Raw genomic sequence first — 9,321 nt, 5'->3', positions numbered from 1 at the left:
CATTGTGACATCCAATGTGTGATATATCTGACATATAAACATATCAACATCAGGTATCATTTCATTCGAGATGTCTTAGCGAATGATAAGGTTGAGATGTCTTTGCGAAGGATAAGGTTGTTGTGAAAAAATTGCTACAGTAGGGAACCTGGTAGACATAATTACTAAGCTTCTTCCTTTGGCAAAGTTCAAGCTTTGCTTTAGTACATTTGGTGTTTGTAGAGAGTGAGTGCCCGTTGAGGTGTTGGGACAACAACATGAATGATAAGCACGATAACTTGGCTTCAAATGTCACGCCCCGAAGCCCATCGAGCTCACGACATCCCCTGCTCCGGTCGAAATATTGCGACGTCCCAGGAACGTCGCCGACCCAACCCAAACATCAGAGCCACATGCGGAAGCGGAATATATAAAACAAAACCCCGGATAGAAAGATGACGACAACGGGGTAGAACACCACAACAATCAAACAACAACATCTTCATACAGCACCAAACATACAAACATCATATTACAGACATAAATACAGACGAACATACTCCGCCACCGACATTACAAAAGATCAGGGCTCTGGTTAACTTAACTTCGCTATGGGTCAATCCAGTTTACACAACCCCTAAAATGCCCTAGGAAAAAACCTAAGGGTCGCCTTCCGATCTGCTCCTGATTCTTCGGGCTTGAGCCTCCGGACACTCACCTGTAGTTTCACCGGGCACCAAAAGCGACTCTTCGCACTTCAAAAAGAGGAGGCGGTTCCCTGGGTTTACGGCTGGGGGTCTGAAATTGTGGATTATACAACTATGAGACGAATCTCAATAAGTGTACAACCCCAAACCCCACGTAGACACTCACGTACCGCCAGACGAAAACACGCATAACATACGACAATCAATCAAACTACCAACCACACACGCCCCTACCTGGAATCCATCATGCACATTCCTGCACGTTAGATCATAATACAGCCAGCACCTCACAGTAATACATCACAGACGCGCGCGTGCCTTAATTATAAGATAGAAACCACTTGGGCACGTCCCATACCGTGCCTAGCAGTTTCTACCCCATAATTAAGCATCACATCACGTGATACAAACACACTCGCACACTACTCACACCATGCATCACTTTCTCAAACTTCGCACCTCAAGTCAATTCCCGCTCCTTCTCAACTCTTCCACCACTACCGCGCCCGCGTAAAACGCATCAGGCCAACGGTCTTCTAACCTCGTCAGGCATTGTCACCCCGTCGGGCCGGGCATCGTCACCTCGTCAGGGACGGCATCGTCCTGCGTAAACGTACAAGCCTCAGGACGGAATCCTACACACACTTTCCTTCTACCGCGCCCGCGTAAAACGCATCAGGCCAACGGTTTTCTGACCACGTCAGGCATCAACACCTCGTCAGGCCGGGCATTGTCACCTCGTCAGAGACGGCATCGTCCCGCGTAAACGTACACGCCTCAGGACGGATCCTTTCCAACCAATCCCACATTTCTGTATCCTCGTTCCACTCAAACCACACTTACACACGACCAACAAACTCACGGCCAAACATACACACCTTACACACACATTTCACAATTTCACATTCTCGTCACACGAACACGCCACCCAATCACACACTCTTAGCACGCTAATTCAATGCATATTCACACGACCACGCCCCTACACCTCACGGCCACATACACACGGCACGGCACCACATCATATTCGGCCCAAGCACAATCCAAATCAGCCCACAATCACAAATCACACAACCACGTACACAATTCAATTCATAGCATCAGGGTAAATCTGGGCAGTTTACATAGTGACCAAAATCCCATCAAAATAAATAGTAAACGAACTCCAAAAATTCTAAAATTTGGATATATAATAAAACACATCTTGATCAACATTTCTTATGAAGAACACAAAATCCGGTTCAATCTGCAACCATGCCTTTTTGTCCCTCGAAATCAGACCAAAATCAGTTCGCTCTAACAGACTGCTTTGTCCTCAAAATACATTTATTTCAACACCCAAATCACCTTGAAAAGCTTTAAAAGTTTTATATGTTATAGCCACAAATGTCCCCAACAATTTTTGTGAAGGAAGTATTTTGAAAATATGCCTGAAAAAATTTATAAAAATTCGAACAGACCCGAAGGTCGGGTGAACAGTAAATCGGGCAGTTTTATTTCGGTCCAAAGATGGACTTCCGAATGGCATCAAATGATTTCCAAAAATTCCCAAATTAAAATATGTTATAATTCAAGATGTTGGGAACAACTTTCATGAATAAACCTTCCTCAAATTCGGGCCACACAAGTCACATTAAAAATAACAAAAACCAGCGACGCAGCAGCAACCTAACTGGAAATCAGCCAACACACACCACCGAGCAAACCAGCCACTAAACTCACCCTAAACCGAGCCCTAAACAAGCCTAACAATACCCGAGGTCCTAGGCGACATTTGGGGAGGTCACTTACCTAAGAAAGACGAGACGAACGGGCTGAATGGGTGGCTGAAATGGGCAGAACAGCAGCAGCAGCAGCCATGGTGATGGGAGGAACAAGGATGAAGAGAATGAGAAAGAGGGAGAGAGAGAGAGAGAGAGGGGGGGGGGGGGGGGAGGCTGAACGTGGGGGTTCTAGCCAGAATGGGGAGGAAGAGAGAGAGAGAGGAGGGTTAGCTGGTCAAAAATAGTGGCCTAGGGGCGCCACGTGTCGCGATCCTACGCGATTTCCCATTTTGCCCTTGATCCGACGGCTCTTATTTGTCTCTATCCAATAATTGAAGGGCAAAAATGTCCAAATTTCAATAATGCAACTGAAATTCTAATTTAATAATTCTCAATTCTCCAGTCCAAAATTCGGAATACCCAGTACTGGGTCCAGGGGCAAAACAGTAATTTTTCCGCCCCGGGCCGAAATTCCATTTTTCGACCGTACTAACAAAAAATGTGAGTGGCCAACATAATATGACATCAGATTCGTGAAAATAGCCTCTTAAGCCCTCGAAAATCGACTGCAAAGTTCTGGGAATAAAATAATATTATTTTTCACTTCCAAGCCAAAATTTCAATTTTCGTCCGAAACCACTCTAGATATGCGTGGCCACCCAAAAACGGCATCGGCCTCAAAAAATAACCTCAAACGGCCTCAAAATCCAACATCGGTGTCCACAGGGGCAAAATCGTAATTTTCCCGGTCCCGAACCGAAATCCATTTTTTTGCAGAAATGGTTGGCCCCAAGGTTGGCCAAGCCAAAAACGTCATCGGCCGTCCAAATTGTCACTTTCAAAATTCTCGATTCCCGGGCCCGAATTCCAAGAAATGACTAAGATCGAACAATCGCGACTTTAGTTTATCTCAGGCTAACGGGTGGCTCATTGGAATTACGCGCTCTCGACCCGTGACCGATACTAAGTCAAATCACGTTTAAATTTGCTCGAGCCAAAGCGACCTCGATTGTCATATAATTGCGAGGGTCTGTCACTAGTGCCCTTCGGACACGATCAATCAAATAGACCGGTCTCGGTTGGCTCAAAACATTCCCCCGTCAATCGATATGGTCGAAGATCGAACCAAGATCAAGTTCTTTAGTCGTGCGAACTCAATCCCGTACTGGCCTTACCCTTAAGGTTAGCATCCCGAGAATGCGCGGGTCCCGGGTGAGATCTCACTATAGTGCATTGATCAAATTCATTTCTTAAATCCCGGGAAAATGATCGAAAATTCAGACTGTTACATCAAATGTCGGGACAAAGTAGAGAACTGTTAAATTTTATCTCGAATTTGAATTTATGTACAAGACCGATCCGATCAAAGGATTTGTTTGGATAAACATTCACTCCTTGACCGGTTTGACCGATCAAGAAGTGGGTTCTTTAAATGGCGTACGGTGGAGGACGCCTTCAACAAAAGGCAAGAAAAACTCTCATTCACTGCAAGACAAAAAGGGCTCCCTCTATATTGCGGAAGCCAAGCGATCGAATAATAAATTTGACAAAATAAGAAAATAAATCGGACACCAAATTTACGTGATTCGATCGTAGTGACCTACGTCCACGGGGAGAGCAGCACGGAATTCCACTATAGATCAAGCGATACAACGGAGATTACAACCACACTCGAGTCATTCAAACACTCTAAGTGTTTCCCAAGCCCCAATTACACCCAATAACGCACGCAGTGTTTAGCCCCACAATTCCTCACGAAATAATCTCTCAATCTCGCAAAAGAATTGTACACAAATCTTAACACAAGATTTAATCGCTACGAACACTTGAACTCTTAGTGTAATTCCACGAATAAAATCACGAACCCACAACTAAGCACTCGCTTGCGGAGCGGCGCTTCAAGAAGTCTTCACTTCACGTATTTATCAATAACAACACGCCCAAAGTGCCCACTGAATATATTTATAGCCAAAAAGAAGAACACCTTCAGAAGCCCACGTCAACATGGATTAGGAAATTATGTTATTCGGTCAACTAGTCAAAGTTTGAACTTTCCTCTTTTGACTTTTCTTTGGCCGACTTCAAGTAGTGTTTCCTTCCTTTCTCTGACACAATTGGACTTTCCTTTTCTGTCCTTCTATTTCACGATTCGGACTCCAACGTGAGAATAACAAAATTGATGTGTCCGTATATTTCCTTTTACTCGATTTTGGAAATTCTTAAAATATCTAATTCGGAATATTTAGATTTTCACTTTGGGTTCAAATTCAAGACATATTTTCAACAATCTCCACCTTGGCTCGACGTTTAAGCCAAGTCACAATCACTTTGATAGAAATCCAAATTTCGCTACTACTCTCCCACAGCCCCAATGGGCTCAATCGCCATAGACGTCTTCCAAGTCCAAGCCTTGCTTGAACTTCGCCATAGCCATGGACCTTATCAGAACACCAACTCCACATGCACTTTTAACTGCTCCACAAGGATTTTCCGACACAATCTCCTCAATCGCAGATAAAGCAAAACCATCATTGCATCCATATCTGTCAGGAGACTGAATACGCACCTTGTCAATATCAGCAGTTACAGCAACCGTTGGCTCAATAGGCTTCACCTCGCTACAAGCACCATCCGTGTCGATTACTTCGCTAGCACCCGCTACCTCAGGAGTTTCTGGTTGCAACTCCACCTCAAACTGAATACCGTTCAGATCCGTATAAACACTGCTACTAACACTCCTAGCCAGAAGTACTAGAGACTCGTCAAATGTAACTTCTCTGCTGATAATACGTGAATTTAATTTCGGGCACCACAACTTATAGCCCCGCTCACCTTGTGCATAACCTAGGAACATGCACTTCATTGCCCTTCCATCGAGCTTACCATCACTAACTCGAACATAACATGGACAACCAAACATTCTAAGAACAGAATAATCAGCAACGTTACCTGACCACACTTTTTCGGGAGTCCGACATTCAATCGCAGTCGATGGGGATCTATTTTTCAGGTAGCTCGCCGTACTAAGCGCATCCGCCAAGAATCTCCTAGCCATACCAGTACTAGAGAGCATTTTATGGGCCGTCTCTAGTAATATTTTGCTCATCAACTCTGCAACATGTTGTGGTTTATTGGCACTAGTGCGGTGTCTCACTATGCCTTCCTTCATGCAGAATTCGTTTAACAGTTTCGAGCAAAACTCCATACTACTGTTAGTCCGCACCTACTTGATCGTTTTATCAGTCTCATTTTCGATCAAAGCTGTTAACTGCCTGATCCTGACAACAGCATCAAACTTGTGCCTTAGCACAAACTCCCAAGTCTTCCTCGAGTAGTCATCAACAATTGTTAGCATAAATCTGGCATTCTTCCTCGAAGGAAATCGCGACAACCGGCAAACATCCAAGTGAATTAATTCTGTAATATCTGTGGTTTCTCTGACAACCGTACTAAACTGCACTTTTCGCCGTTGATCAAAATCACAGCACCTGCATACATTCAATTCGTTAGCCACATAACCACATAGCAAATTCCTTTCACTTAGAACCTTCAAGCTTCTCTCACTAATGTGCCCCAAAAGCATATGCCACAATTTAGACTCTCGAACCGATGCATCCGACGTCTCCGCAGCGAATTACATCACTGTCTCACCTTGAAGCTCATACAGGCCACTATGCTTGATTCCTTTAATTATCACCATGGCACCTCGAAGAACTTTCAGAACTCCACAATCTGAAGAATACCGATACCCAGCTGAATCTAGGGCACTCAAGGAAATCAGATTTTTCTTCAACTCTGGAACATGCCTTACTCCAGTCAATGTCCACACAATACCATCATGCATTCTGATTCTGACATTACCAACACCAATAACATCGCATTCAAAATTGTTCCCCAACTGCACTTTACTACTATCCGTGCACTGATAAGTAGTAAACCAGTTTCTGTTTGGTGTAGCATGAAAAGAACAACCAGAATCCATAATCCATCCATTAAATGATGAATCATCAGTGACAAACAAGACAAAATCAGCATTATCCGAATTTTGTCTGCTATAGCAGCAACATCATCTGTAGACTCAACTCTAATTCCCTTATCCTTGTCGTTTTTCAGCTTAAGGCAATCCCTTCTAATATGCCCCCTCTTGCCACAATTCCAACAGACAATACCACCAGTCCTAGACTGACTTCGTCTATTCGAGTTCATACTACTCCTGCTAATACGTGTACCAATTCTTCCTCTATTTTCACCTACTAAAGCAGCATATACATGTTCGCTAGATTCTCTTCTACGGATGTCTTCACTCAGAATTAAATCTCGAACACCATCAAACGTCAAACTTGTCGACCCAGAGGAATTACTAACAGCAGTAACAGTAGTATTCCAATTATCAAGCAATGAGGATAATAGAATCAAAGCATGTACCTCATCTTCAAAGTCAATCTCAACTGAACTCAATTGACTAACGATCACATTGAATTCATTAACATGATCGGCAACTAACGCACCTTCGCTCATTTTCAAGTTAAACAGACATCGCATCAAATAGACCTTGTTGATCGCAGAGGGCTTCTCGTACATGTCCAACAAGGCTTTCATCAAACCCGTAGTGGTCTTCTCATTCACGATGTTAAACGCGACGTTACGTGCCAACGTCAGCCGAATAACACCCAAAGCTCGTCTATCCAGCAATTCCCAATCAGCTTGCTTCATCGTCTCTGGCTTCTCTCTAGATAGGGGCAAGTGCAGTTTCATCTGATATAGATGATCCTCAATCTGCATCTTCCAGAAACCAAAATCCTTCCCATCAAATCTGTCGATTCTCACTTTTCCTTCTTCTGCCGCCATCGATTCGCTTCAACTTAAGCTAGCCTAGGTCTGATACCAATTGTTGCGGAAGCCAAGCGATCGAACAATAAATTTGACAAAATAAGAAAATAAATCGGACACCAGATTTACGTGGTTCGGTCGTAGTGACCTACGTCCACGGGGAGAGCAGCACGGAATTCCACTATAGATCAAGCGATACAACGGAGATTACAACCACACTCGAGTCACTCAAACACTCTAAGTGTTTCCCAAGCTCCAATTACACCTAATAACGCACGCAGTGTTTAGCCCCACAATTCCTCACGAAATAATCTCTCAATCTCGTAAAAGAATTATACACAAATCTTAACACAAGATTTAATCGCTACGAACACTTGAACTCTTAGTGTAATTCCACGAATAAAATCACGAACCCACAACTAAGCACTCGCTTGCGGAGCGGCACTTCAAGAAGTCTTCACTTCACGTATTTATCAATAACAACACGCCCAAAGTGCCCACTGAATATATTTATAGCCAAAAAGAAGAACACCTTCAGAAGCCCACGTCAACATGGATTAGGAAATCATGTTATTCGGTCAACTAGTCAAAGTTTGAACTTTCCTCTTTTGACTTTTCTTTGGCCGACTTCAAGTAATGTTTCCTTCCTTTCTCTAACACAATTGGACTTTCCTTTTCTGTCCTTCTATTTCACGATTCGGACTCCAACGTGAGAATAACAAAATTGATGTGTCTGTATATTTTCTTTTACTCGATTTCGGAGATCCGCAAAATATTCAATTCGGAATATTTAAATTTTCACTTCGAATTCAAACTCGAGACATATTTTCAACACTCTATTTTAATATTATATTTATTGTGGGATTTTAATATTATATTTATTGTGGGGGATGAAAAGGTCTTTGGAGAGAAGATAAAAACAAAGTAAAATATATTTAATGTGTTCCTCGGTGTGTGGATAGCCGCCAGAAGCAAATGGAAGCCGCACAGTGAAGAGCTCTCCTTTCGACGCCGCACAAAGGATGGAAAATCGTGAAGCCGCACAAGAAGCAAGAAAGCTCTAAGCCCGTGAATTTGTGGCGTGAGTTTTATATATAATGAGTTATTTATTTGTAAATATTTTGGATTACGGCTTAATGTAAGTATGAAAAACACTCGAGCATATGAATAAGAGATTATAATTATGATTTTACGATTATAACGAATTATTTGCTGTTGGCTCTTCTTGTGGATATAAATACCAACACTTGGATCGAATCACGTAAATTTTTGCTATCATTTATTGTTCATTGTTTATTTTTCTCTGGTTCTCTCACATTAATTTCATTGCAAAATCTTGGTTGGCTTCGGCGTTAATTTTACACCAGGAAGCTTGTTGGGATGATGTTCATGTGATCGGTAATGGACCTCACAAGAATCGACGAAGTCCGACAAAAACTAATACACGGGTTTTTTCCGTCTTCAGCAGTTTTGAGTGATGATGGAGATTTAAGGGAAGGACTTAAACTCAGTGTTCACACGTTGGTTTGTTACTTTATTTGGTCTTGGTCTTTGTTTAATTGATTCAATTTCATTGGGACATCATGCAAGAAGGTGGGTTTTCCTAGAAAGTGCGCGGGATGGTGATGCCTGAGAGAGCTGAGGTGGCTCTTTGTCTGAGATTATGAGCCAATGAATTTTCAAGGTAATCCCAGAGTATATTCTCCAGTACCAGATGCAGATGAAAAATATTTTATCAATTAAAGAGTAGGGTAAAGTTTACTTTTGGCAAGTGCATCTCAAATTTAGTCATGTGTAATCGGCTCCTAACATTTTTTAACTTGCACAAAGAAGTCCTCTTAAGTAACTTCATATGTACAACTGCATTTTTCCGGTTGTCATTGGTAGTTTCGTCAATATTTCCGGCCCTTTAGCTACTACGATCACTGATCTCTCTCCACTTATATCTTGGAGGGCCACTACCTTCGAATAAGTGGTCCTTAATTATTGGGCGACACCTAAATAGAAACTGGCGGGGTAGGTCCATTATCTTATTTCTCAGA

The 9,321-nt window shown here is 42.6% G+C and overlaps 1 long non-coding RNA gene across 1 annotated transcript; it reads right to left on the bottom strand.

Moving 5' to 3' along the window:
- Positions 1-674: 674 nt before the first annotated feature.
- Positions 675-2,577, bottom strand: LOC130140807 (uncharacterized). Its single transcript, XR_008818819.1, has 2 exons — positions 2,478-2,577; positions 675-1,289 (listed from the first exon to the last, which is right to left on the bottom strand). It is a non-coding gene; the product is annotated as an uncharacterized LOC130140807 (long non-coding RNA).
- Positions 2,578-9,321: the final 6,744 nt, after the last annotated feature.

The sequence above is a fragment of the Syzygium oleosum genome, unplaced genomic scaffold, assembly GCF_021117445.2.
Source record: "Syzygium oleosum isolate NSW1041296 unplaced genomic scaffold, Sole_v2.1 Sole_v2.01, whole genome shotgun sequence".
Taxonomy (NCBI): Eukaryota; Viridiplantae; Streptophyta; class Magnoliopsida; order Myrtales; family Myrtaceae; genus Syzygium; species Syzygium oleosum.
This window is presented reverse-complemented; position numbering and strand designations above follow the sequence as displayed.